The sequence below is a fragment of the Falco punctatus genome (assembly GCF_963210335.1).
Source record: "Falco punctatus genome assembly, chromosome: 1".
In the NCBI taxonomy this organism is placed as follows: Eukaryota; Metazoa; Chordata; class Aves; order Falconiformes; family Falconidae; genus Falco; species Falco punctatus.
The window spans coordinates 121,688,347-121,709,072 of NC_137580.1; the positions used below are offsets into that span (position 1 = coordinate 121,688,347).

The window sequence follows — 20,726 nt, forward strand, 5'->3', positions numbered from 1 at the left end:
CAAGAATCTGAAACTTGCAAGCAAAGACATTTTCAGGTTGAAACTGCTATTCAGTTCAATCCTCTTGAGAACTTCTCCCACCTCTATACGTAAGATTTGCATAAATTCTTATAGTCTTAGACCAGTGTTTGGCAAATCACACACACAAAAGTAATAAGATAACATAAATTGACACAATATATTATAGAAGATACTCATACTAAAATAAGACTTTTGTACTGGCTTATGTACACCAGCATTTGTGTATCTTGAGATTTTTTTTTTTTAAACCTGTACAGTACAGTTTTGTGTTAGCATAATATCATACTTCCATTACAATATAGTGGTTTTGCATAATAGTTTGTCTGACACCAGCTATCACAAGGGACTAAAACAGGAAAAATTCCATTACTTTGTATTATGAACACAAGACTTGATTTTTATTATAGCCTAATAAATGCATTAGGCTTGCAACCTTCTGTGTTCGGTTTTGTTCTAAAGTAATCCTTAGACCAGAGTGCGGTTTAGTTACTGATTTTGTGATGACCTCAGGTTTTGTGCACTGCTTTGGTTACAGCAGAAGTCTGAAAATGTCAGTAAGAGAAGCTGCTCTCAATAGTAGTCTCTTCGTTTCCTCCCAGCCCGATGAAATCTTGCTTGTCTCTTCTGGGGTGAGCTTGAGAAATAGGTTTGACTTGATTCACACCCAGTGGATCCATTGTATTTAATTATTCAAAGGATCGGTCATGGCGCTGTGTTTGTACACGTGAGTAGCACAAGTGCCGTCCCATGATGTTCCCTCATAAGGGACCATTGCCACGCGGAAAATCTCCAGAATGTTTTGTTCTTTGGGTGTGACTTTCAGACATAGCAATTCAGAAATACCATTTTTGAACTGGGATTGCCCATCGTTCTGTTAGTGTCCCTCTACCACCATCCAGTGACGCAGAAGCATTTGTTATAAATTTCCCAATGTCCTGCTGAAGGCTTTTATAAACTACTTTTCTCGGTTTTCTCCTGGCCATTCGGGGTGAGTGGAAGCAGGCTCCAGTGCTGCCAAAAGAGGAGGAAAACAGAAGGGAAGCACAGCAAGTTTGTGAGCGAGTATACCTACATGAGGGTGTAAACCAGGTCATTCTGGGGTACTGGAGTGCTGCTCTCCCTGAAAGTGAGCATTCCCAACCTGCGAAGCTCGAATTAAGCATACAGTCTTTGGGGCTTGCTAATTTTCCAGTTAGATTTTCAAGAGTATAATGTGCACTTCAGAAGTCTTGTCTTCAGGGGACACTCACCTTCGTTGTACCCAACACAAAATCACAAGAGGGGGGAGGGCTGGGGAGCTGGGGCAGGTGTTGCATAGACCACGTGTGACCGCAGGCACAGAGGCCAGTAAGGGAAACTCGCCATAATCAGGCAGATAAATTTGTAACTTGCAATGCTACTGATTTGGGGGGTTGTTCACTAAAATAGGTTGTGTGGCTACAAATACCATCAATCGTCTTTCCTTTCAAAGGGAAAAAAAAATGCTTCTTGTGTTTCTGTATCTTTTGGCATGGCTGGATGCTCCTCCTGGGTGCTGCTAGTCCAGCAAAGCTCTTTCCGTAGGATGTGGCACCCGCCAACACAGCAGCTAAGCCTGTGCAGCGCTGCCGCCTTCAACAAGGCGTGTACAGCAAAGTAGTACATACACCGTGTCATCTCCCTTTGGAGGAAAGTTATTTACTTGTTTGTCCTCTGTTAGTCCTCAGCTGTTAACCATAGATTATTTTCTTCCCAATAGCTGTATGGAACCTGGGGGGCAATACCCACTGGGATCTGTCTGCTGACTTAGATCAAATTTTAGTTCCAAATATATTTACTGTCACTTCTTTTATATGGGACTTGTAAATCTTTTCATGTAGAAACAGTGTGGAACTAAAGGTCTAAACTTTCCCTTTGATGTCAGTAAGAACTTCCCTGTTTAGTTGGGTTGGACTGTGATATTGTACATCCACTGGGAAAAAAACCTTGATAATGGGTTGTTAGAAACTTTATAGTAATTTTTACATTAAAACTTTAAGTGAGCATATTGATAAGGTGGTATAATAAGCTCTGCTTTAGGCTTGGGAAAACACACATAAATATATATACATGATGAAATCAAAAGTATAAGTCATTTAGATATTCCCATTTCTGTGCAACAGGTTTTGTAAATCAGCGATATATGTGATTTAAATCTTAAATGAGCTAAGGATGCCATATGGTTTTCACTGTGTATCCAAAACACTGAAACTTGCTGAGGAAATAGTATTAAGGACATTTTATTCTTGGCTTATTGCAATATTTCTTCCGAGTGGGGAATACATTTTGAGCTGCCCTTGAATGTAGGCATGTTGTGCTTTCTGGAATAGAAACAGATAATGTTGATCTCTCATATGTGACACCCATGGGGGAAAAAAAATGAAACCAAAACAGTCCTTCCTTTTGGGGGAGGTAACTATTCTGTGTCCTGCTGATGCCTCTCTCCTGTCTCTTCTGAAGTTGGGATTTTAAAAGATAGTCACTGAGAAGTGATTTCTGCTAGCATACATTGTAATCATCTCTTTAAAAGTAATTTCCAGAATCTTTCCACATTTCAAAATACGTAGATTTTTATGTAATACTTGCATATACATATAGATTTCATCAGTGTTTTTATATATTGATCTTCATAATTTTGTGCATATTATGAGACTAGTCCTTCTTTTCCTTCCTGACTGTAATTGCCGGATAGTATCAAGAATGCAGCCTGGTATAAATTTGCTAGTTCCAAAGACACAACTGTCTGATGCAATGCCACATGGGTTAATTTAATTCCTAAACTAATGTAGGCTCACTGCAAAAATACATTAGCTGAAGCTTTTCCAAAATACTGATTTCACACTAATATGGATTGCTTAACACTTAAATGAAGGAAATGATAACGTTGTGCGTTAGGGCTCCAATGCATACATTGCATCATATGCTATTTCTAACAACTCTATACATTTTCTGTTCTACAATTTTTTCCTTCTTTCCCAAACAGCTGATTATGCTTTTTCTTCTCAAGAGTCAGTATTTCAGCTGTCAGCTTTTCACAGGGCAACAGCAAAGGGGAAGAGAGAGAAAAATAAGAACAATAATAAGTTCCACTTGTACAGCATCTTTCATCTCAGCCTCCAAAGCCAAACATCATTAGTGAGACAGGACTATTGGTTTTATTTCTGACCTGCATCCAGGCTACCTGTTCTCATGATCCTGCTCAAGGTAATTGGCAAAAGGTGAATAGATGGGTGGCCAGGGAGATGTTAGCAGAAGCACTGCTGAGTCCCTAGCTTCTCCAGTTTCCCCCCTCTCTTGAGGAAAGTGTCCTCTCCTGGAAATGTCCTTCTGAATGGGACATAAAACTGAGAGTCTAAGACATGTTTATTCAGTAAATATCTTACTGATTACTTTCTTGTGATTAGCCATATTCCATCCCATTTACTTCCATTTCAGCTTCCGATGTTCCTCCACAATGTAAATGGACGCAATGTTCTCCCTCCCAGGTCCTCATTAACGTGTGGTTGTTTAGTTCTGTTGAGAGCTATTGAAGAGCCTCTGATCTCGTCTCAAGAACCAGATTCCTGCGTCTGTGATGCAGCAAAGCTTATTCAGGTAGCAGGATGTTTTGAAATCTTTTGTTCGATAGCATGATACGTTCCAGCCCAGAGTCTGCTATTATACCAAAAGAAATCAGAATCTGTTCTGTCACAGCAATTACATCTTTTTTCCCTCATGACAGTCTCAGATCGGTGTATCTGACCCTATGCTTTCCAAGTGGTGGTGTTAATTTTTGCACAGATAAAACCAAAGCACAGCAGCTTGACTGAATTGATGCTGGCAGACGTTCCAGGATAATGATGGTGTTTGAATGCAGCACCAACATCTTCACCTCCTCCCCTCTGTCCTCAGAGGTGATAGGACGAAACACAGCTCATGCTGATCAAACCTTTCTTCTGATGGGATTCTGGCTAACGATATCGTCATTATCGATACAGTCGCTATTGATCCAGACTGTCAGGTTTTCACCTTCCTTTGATTTTACCCAGTGAAGTGAGACACAGAGGATGTCCCCGTGCAAAACCGAACAAGATACGCCAGACAGACGTCATGGCTTACAAATGGCTTGTGGGGGCTCTTCCAGTGCGGTCCATGTTCTCCAACATTTAGAGCAGATACTTTTTGTGTTCCATATTCCATAAGCTTGCACAGCCAAGATGATGCTCTCCTTGGCTGCTGGCCTTTTCTATCCACAAAGGACCAGAGCCTTGATTTCTTGTTTAGACAACTGATCATGCAGTTGTGGTGACAGCAGTGGCAGTTTTTGAAGTTGACATTGCTTATGTATTTATAAAAGAAACCAAGACAGAAATAATAGGCATTTAATTTTTCAGCTTTTCCAGCCCGATATTTTTTTTTATTATTATTTCTGCCAACAGCTGAACAACAGCCTCAGGCTCTGCTGCAGCCTCTTACCCAGGGCTGAGGAGATACAGTTGATATATTAGCAGTATATTATAAGACCTGAATAATCTCTAATCACAGAACTGCTTCAGACAGCTGTTTAGGAATAGCATAGTTCATGTAAACAGTGTCACTATAACTTATTATTACCTCATGTACTTTCTTCAGAGATGCTGATCTTATCTTACAGCTGTCACGGTGCTGATCTTATCTTGCTTGTGTTTTTAATTCTCTTCTCCCTTCACTTCTTATGCTAAGTATTTAAACTCTATATGGTGAGAATAATTTTTGTGTGGTTTATGTGTACTGCTCCTGCTACCAGGAGATCCTGACCCACTAGCTGGGGGCTGTTGACTGTGATGTAGGTGCAAAATACAAGGTTTTGTTCACATCAGTTTGAGTAAAAACCCGGTGACAATTGAAACCCAAAACTGCCTTGGCATGTGGGAAGTAGTTAGTGGTGAATTTATAGAGGATCTGTTACTAAGTTTCTGCTCCTCCTTTATTTGAAGGGAATAAATATACTTGACTCTTTTTCCAGTCTATCACATTATTAAAATTATCTGTAAATACACTGAGCCTTCAAGAACAGAGTTATCAGTGCACTTTGGTGTGGTTCGTGCTGTGGGTAGAATACAAATACAGATACAAATACTTTTATCCAAAAGATAAATGGGGCTACTCTGCAATTCTGGAATGTGAGCATCTGTTTCTGCTGTTACATAGGAAAATAAAATAAAGCAGTGCAATGTGAACTGGAAAGGGAGTGTGACAGTCATTCTTGGGTTAAAGAAAAAGAGAAAAAAAATATGTGTGAAATCATTTTGTTATCCCAAAAATGACAGGGAGGAACATTATGAGCAGGGTCTCATATTTCCCCAGTAACTAAATATTGCTTTGACTTTATTGCTCAGTTGACTTACAGAGAATGGATTTGTGGTTAGAGGAAAGAGCTTGAAAATTGCAACTAGATTACTTTTTTTTTTTTTTTTGACCAAAGAATTTTAGATTAAAAAATGGCTTTAAGCTTAATGTCATTTTTTAAAGTTCTTTCTTCAGTCAGAATTTTATAGACATTTTTCAACAAAAAGTAGAAATTAAAATAAATTATACACTCTTGTTAGTTTTGCTCCTCTTTAGCCCCATATTTGTAAAAGGAGCTTGAAGGCAAAAGTAATTAATGAGAAGACACATCTATAAAATTAGCTCAGAAATCCTGGCATTGCCTCAAGCAAAGAGACCTGAACACGATGAAGTAAACATAGGCTGTTTTACTGAAAAAATTTAGGTCTTAAATTCAGACCTTCACCTTCACCCTCCTTTCTTTCAAGTCACCTTGTTTAAGATAAATCGATTGACCAAGATGGAGTTTTCCTGAGTGATTTGCAGTTTGAAATGGCGAAGTACTTTCAGACTCCCTCTTTTCATTTCCTTAAAGAAGTCTGAGCTTTAAAGTGAATCCTTCTGTCTCAGAGCAGAGGAAGAACAAACCCTTCTGATTTGAGAGTCGGGGAGATGGTCTGAATAGATCGTCAGTAGCTGTTGAAGACATCGGTGTGCCTGCCTCTACTGTTTGCAGGAACCTAATCCTTGCTGGCTGAAATGAAAATAAGAGGAAAAAAGAAAAAAGAGAGGTAGGGAAATCACTATACAAATTTTGGGGTGCAAATTACAAAACCCAAGAAGTTGTAAAGATTGAAAACAGGTTGTACTTAGCCCTTCCTTAAATGTTTATGATCCCTGGGCAATGGATGTTCTTTCAGAGATATGCACACTGTTTGCAAATTCCTGAACAATTGTGAGAACAATTGGAAGCTTTGAAAGAAACTTTGAAAATGTGCATTTTTCACTGAAGATAATTCCAGTCATCACTGCATATTTCATCTCATCGGTCAGACAATGTGAAGTGTGGGTTTTTGCAAACTGTACCATGTCACTCTAGCTTGGAATAATGGGAATTGAAAGCAACCAGGAGCATTTCTCCGGGCTATGAATATATTGCCTCTTGAAAATGCGAATACAAATTCACATCTTCATCTCAGATCCTTGTTCTTATGCCAGCAAAACATTTGATACCACAATAGAAAAAGAGTATTTTATTTATTTTAGTGCACGGTTGGAAAGGTGTTGTGTTTTTTTCTATCACAAACAGTACAACCATAACCTAAACTGACAGTGCTAAATACTGTGGTAAATCTGAAAACAATTCCTTTGTCGCTTGAGAAATTAAACTGACCTAAAATAAGAATCACATTCCAAAAGTGTGTCCAAACTATTAATGTAAATTTGTCCAGAATCCAAAAATGCTTAAGCAGGAGGCCAAATACTGTTTTCATCCACCTCTGGCTTCAGTGACACATTTTCCCAGTTGGTTTCACTGGCATAATGAAGACATTAAGATAATAAATCTTTCCTTTCATACGTGTCTGAGCGAATACTGGAAGAGATTGGCTGTGCTTTATGTACCTCCTGGTGGCCGTGGGCCTGTATAGTGCAAAACTGTTGCGTCTGCATCTCTCTTGGCTGCATTTGAAGAGCAACTGAAGCCACCAAGCATGTCTAGGCTGTGCGGGTGGACACCTACAGGAGATTCCTCCAAACTTGGGTAAAATCTTTCACAGCAATGCATAAGATGATTCATCAGGTAGTCTGGGATTATGAAGGCCTAGCCAAGTTCTACCCATACTAGCCTCCTAGTGTTGATTTAGAAAGAACTTGAGTGGAGAGGGATGCTGGAGTCCCTCTGGGGTGGGAGTGCTCCCTGCATGGCTTTGCTTTCTGTTGGGCAGCCCAGACGGGCTCTGGCACAGAGCTGGCTTCTACAGCAGATGGAGATTTCCCTGTCCAGTGCCCTGCAGATGAGCCAGACACGAGTGTCTCCAGTGCAACACGAAAGGGTGAAAAGGAGAGTGGCAGAGCAGCGTGCTGTAGCATCCTACTGCTGTTGAATCAGGGCTTGCTTGGAAAAGCCGGGATGGGACATGCTATGCAAAAGGCCCTTTTTGAGCAGTGAGAACTCCAGGTGATGTACTTGAGCAATGAGCCCAGAGTCCCCAGTCACAGACTAATGTGAGCTGTTCCTGCAGGGAGAGAATCAAATAGGAAAACAACACTGCTTAAACTATGCTTTTGTCATCCAGAAACACTTAAGCTACGTGAACAAAATTGCATTCAGTGTGCTAAGGGCATGAGTAACTCCACATACTGAAAAGCAAGTGCATAAGCTTGGATGATTCCCAGTGCCCAGACAGCAGGCTCCCCTAACTATTTACAGTGGAGTTTTACAGAGCAGGAGAGGAAGAAATGTCCATAACAGGAAAGTGGGTCAGATGCACAGTGGAAAAGAACAAAAAGAACAGGAATCAGAGAGCCCACAAGCTGCATCCCGGCAGCTCTGAATCTGGGGACAGAATCTGTGTAAGCACAAATGTCACTTTTCTTACCCACAACAAAAACTGACAGACCTCCCACGTTGCTTTTAAAGGCCTCTTGGCTTGTCCAGCAGCTTTAGTAAGTACGGTGCTATAAATGTTGCAGATGATGCTACAGATTCCTAAAGCTTGATTTCTGTCAGTAGAAAAGTGCTTTCTCCTGTTAAGCAGGGCAGGTCTCTGACCTGGGAAAATCCTTAATCCTGATGGTGACAGTTCCCTTCAACTGCCTGGGTCAGGCTTAAAATAGTATTTCTGTAAGAGAGCTTGACGCGTGAAAACAAGGCTGCTCCTCACTTCGCTGTGCCTGGTGAGCTTTCACTTTATTTTGTTTAAAATACAGAAACAGCCTCCTAGCCTAAAGCTACCTGTCTCTCGTGCATGGAGCAGTGTAAAGACTTATCCCCTTGCTGTAAAAATAAATGGGATGCCTGTGTTCTCTGCTACAGGTGATGTGTTATTTTGCATGCAGATCTAGAGCCCTTGGGAGATTCAGGGTTATCCGTAGCCCAGCGAAGGAAAGAGCTGGGTAAGACAAAGGAAAACCAGAAGTGGGCTTTTAGAAAATACAGGTGGTGAACTGTCCACCCGTTTGACATGGACACCTGAGATGGGCACAGTATAAGGTGCCTTCTCTGCTTGCTTCTCAGTGGGCTCGTCCCAGCCTCTCCCCCGGGTGGAGCTGACCCCACGTCTCCCAGCCCTCAGAAGGGTGTTTTGTGGTGGTAGGAGGCTGCTTTGATTCTTTCTTGTGCCGCAGGCTCCCTGGGCAACCCTCAGCAAGTCAGGGCTTCAGCTCCTCATCCTGATGCTCTCCACCCCCAACCCCTGCAGGCCATCACCCTGCGCCTGGCAGGGCTCTGCTGGTACCAGGCACCTAAGGGAGGAGGCCACCGAGTGTCACTGGGACACTGCTCAGCCGTGAGCTGCCTGCGGGCTGCAGTGTAACCCCTGTGTATGTGTGGGCTGCGGTGTAACCTCTGTGTTAGTGCTGGCCGTGGTGTAACCCCTGTGTCGGTGGTGTAACCCCTGTGTTGGTTCGGGCTGAGGTGTAACCCCTGTGTTAGTGCTGGCCGTGGTGTAACCTCCGTGTCGGTGGTGTAACCCCTGTGTTGGTTCGGGCTGAGGTGTAACCCCTGTGTTAGTGCTGGCCATGGTGTAACCCCCTTGTTGGTGCGGGCTGAGGTAAGCCCCTGCCGTACCATCTCCTCCCCCATCAGGATTCTCAAATTTGCCATGGCTTGTCTCAGCCCCGAGCCATAAATCTTCATCTTACCACACGCCAATTAAACAGAGACATTAAGTGACAGCTCCGTATCTCCCGCGTTCCCACATTTTCACTTTGTAATTGGAGAAAAGTTATGATCCTATTAGCAAGTTGTTTGTTTGCGTTTTTTTGTCTCGAAGTTACGGCCTGTTGATGGGTGCGCTGTGTACACGCTGACTGATTAGATACAACAGTAGACGAAGACGTGTTCGATCATACAAGCGTGGGGCACCAGCCAGAGCGTTCACACCTAAACCCCAAGGGCGGCAGAGGGTGCAGGGGACACGGGGGTCGCGCTGTGCCCTGCAGCAGGGTCCATGGTTCAGAGTGCCAAGTTCAAAGCGTCAGTCCCACCAAAGGGTTCGGTGCGGTCAGACCTACCGGGGCTTGGGCTTCTGTGGTGCTACACGTGCAATGAAAGCTCCTCCTGGGTGCTTCTCAGAGCCTGAATTCTGACTGGGGGGTTGTTCGTTTGTTTTTGTTTGGTGGTTTTTTTTCCCCCTAACAAACAACAGTATGGAAGCCAAGGCATGAGGTGCCGCTGAGTCCCAGCCCCGGGCGCGGAGGTGACAGTCCCCTGCTCAGCTCCAGACTGCCGTGGGGTGGACAGTCCGTTCCCGTTTCCCACCAGCTTTTTGTGGTGTTGAAGGAGTAGTTATGCTGAACTACCTTACAATAAAGAGCAACTAGTGCAATTAAATCCTCTGTCAGACTTTAGGTGATTTTAATCTTTTCTTTTTTTTTTTCTCATATAAGTATAGTGAAATACAAACATAGGAAAACCATGATGTCACATTGTAGTCTAAAATGAAGAACAGAAAGTTTTGACTGGCTTACGCTATCTCACCCCCCACATCCTTCTCCCCTTCCCATAACCAGCACGCTGCAGAAGGCTGCAAAACCTTTGGAAGTGATTTACGTCTTCCCGTGGCACTGTTTTACATTGTAGTTCCACAGGTCCCAGTCTTGCAAACTGGTTAAACATGCACTGCACGTTGAAAAGGATCCCAACCTTCTGTGCAAGGGATTTACGTGCAGGAGTGGCACCCTTTCCCCTTGAAAAGCAGGCGCCAGCTGAGGAAAACAACATTATACTCTTGGCATTTCAATGTTACAGGTTGGAATAGGCAGAGTTTCTGAACTGAAAAAAAAAAAAATAATCCTTCAAGGGAAGAGAAAATAGCTTTAGTCCTCAAGTTACAGGAGTAGCTGTGGACTCTTTCTGTTGTGTTTAAACAAGAGACAGCACCTTTGCTGGCAGCGACCTGGATTTGGGTTGACAGACAGATATGCACACAGTGTGAGATGTGCTGCTCTGGGCAGCTCCCAGCCATCGCACCCAGCGCCCAGAGCCCCCGGCTGGCACAGCTGCCCACCCCACCCCCCCAGCACGATGCATCTCATCACCTCAGCCCATCGCCAGTGAGGAACAAAGCTCAGTCAAGGCTCAAACGTAGCGGAAAGAGGAGAAAAGTCATAAAGGGAAAGTTAATGGCCCAGCAATCCCTATTGGGAGCAGTACTGCAACGGGCTCTGTTATTTCTGCCATATCAATCACATCTTGCTCGGGGAATCTTTGATGGTTTCCTTGTTGCTGCTTTTACTGGGGGAGAGACCCAGGTGAAGAATCCCCCCAGCGCACAGCTGCCTGGCTGGGGGGTTGTTAACCAGGGACAGCCTGTGATATTTATCCTGGTGTCACCTCAGAGTTCTCATCTCTGCTTGTTCAGCAAAGTAGCTCCATCAACATCATGTCTTTGGAAATAGTCACTCATTTTAAATTAATCGATGCTTGAGTGCAGACAATTTGTTTTGGGTACAGCAAGCTGGTCAAAATGCTGTTAAAGAACAAAAGGTTACTGACAGGTTATATAATAATATTTAATAATCCAGAGTTATGACGGCTGTTCTTTCTAGAGGTTTAGGTTTGTGTTTAGTTTTCATCTGAAGTAGCTTCCAGAGCAGTTGCAAAGATCGCTTTACGTATATTTATTGAATCTATTTACACTTAAATAGGCTAACCTGGATCTATGGATGCTAACATGTTTAGAATGTGGTTCTTGAATATAAACATGTGGATTTATTAATGATATGCACATTTTAAAGCAAGTGAAAATAAAATCTGCAGAAGTACTTGATTTTCCTGGTTAATGCAAATGTTGTGTAACCCAAGCTGTAAACTTTGTGTCAGTGATTAATTCTTTGTGATTGTAGGCATGCTGTGAGAGAATGTCTGAACTTTTGCAAATTGTGATATAACTTTAATATATCCAGTTACTCGTGGTTATGTTGCAGTGAGATAAAGACAGTAGTATAGAATTGGTTTTGTTCTGTCTTACTTGGCATGAGCATGCTGAAACAACCAAACCATAAATACATGTTCTGTATAGAATTCTACAAGCTCGGAGAAAAATAAGTTCCTTTCTAAACCAGTTCTTCCTGTTGATTTCTGTGTGTTTCCATTAGATACAGCATTCTGCTTTAGATGTTTCTATGCTTATAGAACTTGATGAGACCCTCGTTACCAGTTTTTTATGTAACTTCCACTCTAAAGCCCTAATATTTGCAGAGATGAGTATATACAAATATTTGACTACAGGCTTTGCTGTTAGGGCATGCAATTGGGTTTCAGTTCAAAAACTGCCTTTCCCTGGTTTCTCTTTCCAGCAAGAAGTGTGAAACCTGTTAAGTCATTAGACAACCATGGAGTCATAGGGCTGCACTCTTTGTTGTTGCACCTGTTAGATGATGATTGATGCAGTTACAAAGCAAAATGCTATTGTTCTGGACCTGTACCGTTATACTTCTACAATTGACTATACAGAGTATAGAGAAACGGTAAGATTTGTTTCCTAAAATATTGCAGCTGACATTTGACTGGTCTGAGAGAAAGAAGAAATGTTACTGTTAATGATTCTTTTGCTGAGAAAATGTAACCTGGGCATTTGAAAAAATGTTTGATGCACATACTCCTTGCAATTTCCCTGTGCCATGTTGCAGCTCGAGCAGCAGACTAAGCATTATAAAGCAACTCTAAAAATGACACTGGGAATGTATATATTTGATGTGTCTTAATGATATGATTGTGAACATAAACTCGTTCCTGGTCAGCCAGCTGTTTATATCCTGGAGAAGAAAAGACCCTTGCACAGATGTGTGTCCGCATAAAGGACACTGAGCTGGGTTTTTGGAAACACTTGCCATGCCCACAGAGAACTGCTCCATCTTGGCTACAGGACAAAGCTGGCAGGGGACTCCAAAGGCATTTGGTTTCCATCTCTGCAGGCTCCTGGTAAGCTCTGCCTGTACAATCTTGAGGCAGCGCTCAAGGACAGTGGGAAAGCCTGGGTGTTCCCCGAAGCTGGGAAAGACCATTACAATTTTCCTTGATTTCAGATGAACTGTGTTGTCCTGTGCCAGGCTGCAGGTTTTTGAGAATCTCACCAGAAAGCTGGCTCACTTTATAAAGCTGTGTTCCTCCATCATGAGAAAATCTAGGTGCAAAATTAGGGCAAGAACCTGGAGGGACAGGTGGAGCCATCATGCTGGTCACTACCAGTTTATCAACACGCTACCCAGGATCTCTCTGTAGTTTCGTTTTTATTGCTGCTACTGCTAAACAACTGGATGTTACTAAGTGAAGATGATTCACACTTATACTGTAGAGAAATTTGTAATATACTTATGAATAGGGAACAATACTTGGAGCCTAGGTGTGTTGAGGGACACGGGGGGGGGGGAAACAGTAGATCACCTGTAGTCACTGTGACTGTAGTGAGTCTTGTTTCAAAAGATTGAGAGGGTGGATTTAGTAATATAAACTGCTGGAATACAATGTTTAGAGTGGCAAGTCATCATGAAAATTAGAAAATATATTTATCCATTACAAGGGCACTGCATTTAGTGTATTATATTTTTAGACTCCCAGAAAGCCAGGTGCACATTGCCTTATATTCCCTGACATTTTCATTATTTGAGCATGGTAGTGGACATAAATATTGCAGAATAACAAACCAAACCCAAAAGAAAACAACTCGGTGTATGTTTGAGGTTTAAGAACCAATATTTATGCACATATGAGGGGAATAATGACACGCTGTTTTATTGTAATTGAGTCATAACTTTCTGGGAGTCCAAACAACAAGCTCTGGTGACTTGCAGCAGCCATGGAGGGCCACCCCAGGAGACCACAAAAAGGGAAACCCTGAAGGACTTGACACCATCCCAAAGGCAAAATGTGGGATCAGGTCTCAAAGCTCACAGGAGATGAGCGTAGCCCAGAGAGTTTGTTAACAGACTTTGGTGTCTCACAGTGACTGCTTTCCTTGCTATCCCCTACCGAAGTGAAACTCGCCTTTAGAGCAGGAGAACAAGTCTGGCATGTGAGCGCTGTCTGACCTGCGCTGTAACTCCAGCTACAGGAGGAGAGGGGAAGCAGTAGGAGGCTGAGTTGGCCATGCTGTGATGTGCTGATGCCCATTAAAATCCAAATCCTTTGGATGTTGTTGGGAGAGTAGGATCTTTCTCATGCTCCTCATCTCACTGCATCGCCTGTGATGTGTCTGGCTACACGACAAAAAGAAATACATGGAATAAAATTCAGATTGTCATTAACTTCTTTAAAGTTTAATGCAATAGGAAGTGTACCAACAAGAGCAAATTATAAAAATCACCCATCCCTGACTTTGATGGATGTTCCCCTCACAAACTCGCCACATACTGTTTTATGAACTAGATTATGTGCCCAAGTCATCAGCATATGATTGATTAGAGAAGCAAAATGAGTACATAATCACTTCTACATATCTTGCTTACTACAAATAAGAAAGTTTTGTACAACAATTTATTAAAACCTGATTAGATTAAAATAATTTGTATAGCTGGAGCCCTGACGAATGTTTCTTTTGTACTGAAATGTTCTGTGGTTCAGTGGTGTTAGAGCTGGCTGAAGGCTGGCTTCGTGTCTGCTGCAGCTTCCAGAACTGTGCTGTCAAAATAAGCCACCAAAATGCTGGGGCAGGACGTATTTACTATATGAGTGACTGGGAGACAAGAAGTAAATTCTATTTTCTAGTCTGTGCCAAGTACTGATGACATCAGTAAAAGAATTATTCCTTTGAGAAGTAAGGAAAAGTTCTTTCTTGGTGAGTTTTTAAATAAATGAGAGAGACAGGATTAGTGGGGTGGAAAAGAAGCCTGAATTGTAATTTCTCAGAGCTTTGAAATGGCAGCAATTTTTTAATGTAGACATCCTTTTCACAATATAAATTTCAAGTTTGATTAATATATGCATATACTTTATTAGAGCGTGTGGTAATACAAAACCTAAATAAAGTGTTTATTCTGAAATCTAGGAATGGAGCTGGGGCACGTTTGTTCCTCTGTCCCAGTGGTTTCGAGGTATGCATATGACCCCCAAATGGACAAGTATTGAAGTGATATAATGTAACTTGTCAATTTTAAGAAAAAAATGTGGTCATACTAAGCAAAAGAAATTAAACACTCTGAAAAATGAAACTATATTGAAGAGCCATAGATTTTAAGAAAAATATGCTCCCAAGGTATCCAAACCTGTTTCAACTTAACCTATAACAAGTCCTGAGTAAAAGGGTAAAATTGTCTCTTAAACTTTATATGAATAAAAGGCATCTCTGGGTGAGGTCCTGTCTTTATCAAAGTCTTATAAACTACTCAATTCATTTTCACAGATCAGTCTCTTTCCCTCTTCTATTTTAAATTATGAATGATGGGAAAATGAATAAGAGAAAGCCCTTATCCTTTAGCTAGGGAGGAAAGAGTGCCATACTTGTTATATTACTTAGCATGGTGATGGGCACGATGTAATGAAATAAGTGATGTGATTTCTCTTCCACCCCGCAGTGTGTGGGGGAATGAGTCACGTATTCCCAAATAACACCCTAAGAACACAGTCATCTCCAAAATTAATTTGCCATTGGTATCTGATGCCTAGATACCTTCACTGCAGCAGGAAACCATCTCGTTGCAGCAGATTCATCTGATTCAAATGAGTTGCAGTGGTGGAAGTGAGCAGGATTTGAGCCAGAAATAGGATATGGTCTATGTATTTCAGCTTAGTTTTTTCTAATGGTGGCTGAGACAGCATGTACGCAGTCCTGAAAGGGTGAAGTGTTAATGAGTGATTTAGAGAGGGTTTCCAAACTGTATGAACACATCTTTCAAATTAAATTAAAATTACTTTGTTTTAAATAAAAGGCATGATTTAACTTTAGGAGACCTTTTTCTACATGGCGTAGTGTTTTGTTTTGGTTTTTTTTTCACAATATCAAGAAATTTATAAACTCTTCTCATGATACTTTGTCAAGCTTCTATTTTCCACAAGCCCATTTTCAGCAGAAAAAGAAATACAGTAATATGTAGTAAGAACTTAAGCAGTTTTAATTGCATAGGCTTATTTGTTACCTTTAGATGCAGAATGATTTCTAAACATGTAATTAAACTTACAGGGACTGATGGCCGCTTACATAAATGGCGTAAAATTAAAAATGTGCTTTTGTTGATTGATGGGCTGTTTAACAACTGGGATGCTGCTTAACTACCTAGCTGGCTGCGGTCTTTGTGCAGGACAGAAAATGAAACAGCGTGTATAAAGATGCTATGGTCAGACCCTATATATCATTAGGAAATTATCAACTGAGCTATTGTTTTAAAATAATTTTTAACTTATTTTTTCTTTTAATAGGGGAGGAAAACACACAAAGCTTTATTTGGTACAGTTCTATAAAATGTCTGCCCATTATCCGTTATAAAGAATTCTGACTTGTTTCATATAAAAGACAGGCTTATTAATGTCCCAGTGCTGTAGATTGACACAACACATCATTAAAGCTCAGACGTTGTTATTACCCCGTGCTACAGACTTGGGGTTATTAATATTTTCAGCGCTGTGAGGACACAGGAGATGTGCCACCTCTACACACATTTCTAAGCCTTGTGATGGATTAAAAAACGGATGCCTGGATACAAAGCCTAATAATACTGCCCCGGCCTTATTTAAAGCAGTCTTCTTTCAGTAATCAGGGAGATTTTTCTATTGTTCCACTGAGTGTGTGCTAATTAAACCGATGGGAGGACTGAGAGCTAATTGATGGCAGGATGGGTCTCCAAAAGTACTCTGCTAATGGGAGTAGTATTAGGTTTGCTTTTGAAAAGTGAAGTTCCAAGTGATGACGCGTGCGGATCAGTGGACACGTATGCTGAACTGGAGCCTGATCCTTGGAAATTCAGCGCTGAGGCTCTCCGTGTGTTACAGGTTCCTCTGGTGGTCTCCAGCAGACATACAGCAGGGCAGAGAGGACGGAACGTATGAAGTGGTCTCTCCTTCCTAGGCACTCGCGCACAGCGTGACACACATGGCCACTGGGATACACTGATCTGCCATCCCTGGGGCACAGTGGGGGTTGTGTCCCCTAGACCACACCGCTGGCCCGGGACGTCTCCCTTTGCCCTCAGCCTGAAGGGGCAGGTGCATCCGTGTCGGACATACCACAGTGCTGCTCACACGCAGCCGACGAAGCTAATGATGCTGGGTAACAAGTTTGTACCCCTGCACGGTGTAGCAGAATACATACAGGTGTAGAGCACGTACACCACTGTGGCCGGGGCAGTGCTGGCAACGGAGGAAAGCCTTGTCAAGAGGGATTTTAGGGGCGTAGCAGGTGCTGTTCCTTTGCTCAGAATAGATTTCAGTCCTAGGTTGGTTTAGGTAAAGCAAAGCGGTTACAGTGAGGTTTGTGACTGTGTTAGAAATATCTTCCAGACTAAGTTAGGTAGCCAGAAGGGTTACCTGCTCTGCTGTGAGCCCCGAAAAGGTCCCTGAGAGGGGACTGCGTGTACCCTCTGCCACCTTGACTAAATACTCAATTTTAAGTTTTGCTCAGAGACAAATGTCTTTAATATGAAAGTGCAGATTTTTATCACCAATCAACAGGAGAACTCTAGTTCAGCGTTTGGCTCATTGAACTCTTCTTTGGCGCTACAATGGTTTTATAATTATTATTGACTGAATTGTCCTTTTCAATACTTAATCCCCTTGTATTTTGCTGACCAAGACAGTTGCTTTAGCCACGCTCTTGTTGCTGATAATTTCTACAGATGCTTCTCAAATGTTCTGTATTCTCTCCTTGCCTGCAGAACAAGCCTTGATTATAGAAATTTCATGCATAAAATGAATGAGAGAGTAACCTTGCTAGGAAGAGGTAGTGTGGAGTGGAGGGAGACCAGAACTGTGAGACACTGAAAGTGGAATTTAGACACAGGACCTTTTGCACCAGCTTCTTTTGTTGTATTTTACAGAGTTTAGAAAGTGACTGAATTTACATTCCTTCTTTGGAGTTTTGCATTTTGTCTTTCCAAATAGTCTCTCTTTTACCAATACATTTTAACAATTAAATTAAATTTCATAATTGGCATTATTTATTGCCCCTGCCTGGAGGCTTGCAGGGCTATATTCTCAGGTGGGTAAGTCCACCTAATTGCTGTGGTGCTGCAGTTGTGAAGTCAGTGGACTTCTGTTGTTTTCTACTAGCTGAAAACATGCACCCTCCTATAATGGTAGAATATTTTTTTCTTACAAGTTACTTCTGTTATAGCACGATAATTTCCCTTTAACTGAATGGTGTTGACTTGCCATAGGATTGTGTCATGCTTCTGTTGTAACGGGAAATGACAAGCATGATCGAAAACCACTTTCCAGGGACCAATTTGAGAGGAACTGCACCAAAAACATTTTGACTAGCATATATTTGGACAGAGAGGAGAAACGGCTCCATAGAACTGTTAGTAGCTACTTCCCAATTTTGTGAGATAAAACAAAACAAGTGAGAATGAGGGGAAGCCAGGAACAGTGTAATGGGATAAATGACACGCTGTCCCTGGGTGCCATCCAGCTACCACACATGCAGAAAACACTCGTGTCCCACTGTGTGAGACCTCCCCCCGAATCCTCAGAGGAGCTGTTCACTTGTGGCCATTTATGATGTCTGGAGCTCTGAAGGTCGTTGACGTAAGGGGAGCTTTCCAAGAAGTGGGTTGTGTGAACTCGCAGGTACCCATTAAGCTTCTTGCTGTTTCACTTCTCTTTCTGTAAAATGGTAAGTTCTTGCCTAATGGAGCATTTAGCTAGTGTTTCGGAGCAACCCAGAGCAGTTAGGCATCTGGCACCCATTGACTTTCCACCTTAGTTATTATCTTGGTTAATCCAGATGATTTACATCAGCATTGCAAAAGCAGTAAGCTCCCCAACGCAACGGGTTACACTGCTGTCAGTGTTTATTGACTGGATGACAACTTCAGAAACTGTTATCTATCATGTTTCCAACAACTCAGCAGGTAGTAAACGTTCTCTTTAGTATAACATATTGAACAAAATTTGTATGCAAGTCTATTAGCAAAGCTTGTAAACACTTGACTAAACTATGTGGCTCAATTAGCAAAGAATAATGGAGCAATAAGTAAAGTGTGTGCAATTTTATCAACTCTTTGCAGCTCACTGAAGTCTACAGCATTATCAGGAAAGCATAAAGAGCAATTGTCAATGTATCTCACTGAATATTTGCATATTGCCTTTGACTAAATCACAAAGGTATGTCAGAAAATCAGAAAAAATTATTAACAGCAGCAGCTCAGTCAGGTGCATGTATATTCATTAATTATCAAACGTGTACTACTTAATTAAGAATATAAAAATGTAACACCTGAAGTGTGCTATTAAATTATTGAAATAGCAAGTTTGATCACTGACATATAGTACATAAACAGCTCCTTCATGGAAGGTATATATACAGCACAATTTTTTAATTATGTAAATATGAGCACATTTAAAATACTGCTCCATATCCAGCACATGAATGGATGCTTCCAGGAACTTCTATGTTGGAACCAAGTGTTTGGCCTAAGGTTCAAGCAAAGATTTGAAGATGAAGATTTTGCTTCAGCTGCATCAGAGTACGGCAGCTGTCCATAGCATTGCTGTGTTTTCCAGCATCTTCAGTTGCTTTTACACCTGACTCATCCAACCGCCACATTTCTTGTTTTTATCCGTATGAAATACGGTGGGGAAATTTGCGCTGTCTAAAGCTCTATTCCATCTTGTGCTGCTGCAGGGGTGTTCTTTAAAGGGCCGTGCTGCAGTTTGGTGCGTTGGTGTTAGAGGGCCGATGTTCTCGGCAGACCCTGCCTGTTGGAATGAAGCTTAGGGCCAGGCCAACCAAAGGAGAAATGTCCAGCACCACATCAAGTCTTGCAGAACACACGACTCCCTGCGCTGAGGGCATGTGAAGGAGGGAAGAGCAGCATTATATTCTGTTCTCCCTCCCACCAACAGTAAATCAGCATCCGACTTTCCTCTTGATTGAAGAGCTTGATGCCAGCCCAAACGTGTGTAGATACATGATGAATCTCTCTCAAAGCACAGACGAAAAAGAAGAATGCAGGTGGCATATGTTTCTGCATCCCACAATAGTCATAAAAGGCTGTTCTTGGTGCTCCAAGAAGAAAGTGCTTGACACCCTGAAGAACCCCCTCTGCAGTATTGTGTCTGTCTTAGCCACTGCAGTGGGATCAGGAGAATAGACACCATCAGAGGCAGTTTGGGTTTGTTCATTGACACCTTTTAAAATAAAAATCAGGATCTGAAATAGTGTAAAAGTTGTAAGTGTATAAAACCCTCTTAACACACTTTGAGACTTTTGCAGTATTTATAGCAGTAAAAGTGTGTAGTATCTTGGTGTAGTATCAGGTATTTTGAATTTAACACATTTAAAGACTGGATCCTTAGGGTTTGTTAGCCACAAGGCAGCTGGTAACTGGAGACTTTTTTTTCCCTTCCGTTTCTCCCCATTTCCCGGCCAGCCTTGCCTGGCTCGGGAGCCGGAGAACCTTGGTCCCAAAAAGAGGGGTAGCATCAGATCACAGATGGGCTGGGATCTCTTCCTCCTGTCCCACTTCTATCGTACTCTTCTCTCCCAGGCCAGTGTCCTCTACCACACTCCCCTCTGTAGGTCCCCAGATTATTCCAATGAGTGGGAGAACATGAGAACAGCTTGCTTTCTGCTGGATGGATGGGCAAAGGGAGAAGTTAGCACAGCTCTCCTCTAACCCTCATCTCCTCTCTCCGCTGCTGAGCAGACCTGGCCAGGGGGGCCGGCAGGTGCCCAGGCTGGGACCTGGGATGAAACAGGACTGTGCAAGGCAGTGAAGAGGGCTGTACCGCTGCCCGGGGCACCTGGTGACTGTGGTATGGTGGGTATTTCGGTACCTTCTGCATGGCAAACACTTCCACCTGTGCTATATCATCTCTCCTGTGGTATATCATCCCTCCTGTCACAATCGTTGATGAACTTACCTGTTGTCTTTAAGAATGATTACATGCAACATTATCTGCTTTTTGTTGCTGCTGTCTGAGGGAACTTTAGCATATGCTCTGGGTTTTTTTTTTGTTTTTTTTTTTTTCTGCCTGATGGCAAGAGATTATAAGCAATAGGGTGAGATTAAAAAGAATATTTGAA

General features: G+C 42.1%; 1 protein-coding gene across 1 annotated transcript in view; it reads left to right on the forward strand.

Annotated features, from left to right (window-relative positions):
* The first annotated feature begins 2,579 nt into the window (after window positions 1–2,579).
* TOM1L1 (target of myb1 like 1 membrane trafficking protein) overlaps window positions 2,580–20,726 on the forward strand; it is a 323,891-nt gene continuing 305,744 nt past the window's right edge. Inside the window, exon 1 of the mRNA XM_080394537.1 lies at window positions 2,580–8,223. The gene's annotated coding sequence lies outside the window, so the exon portion shown is untranslated. The remainder of the gene's footprint in view (window positions 8,224–20,726) is intronic.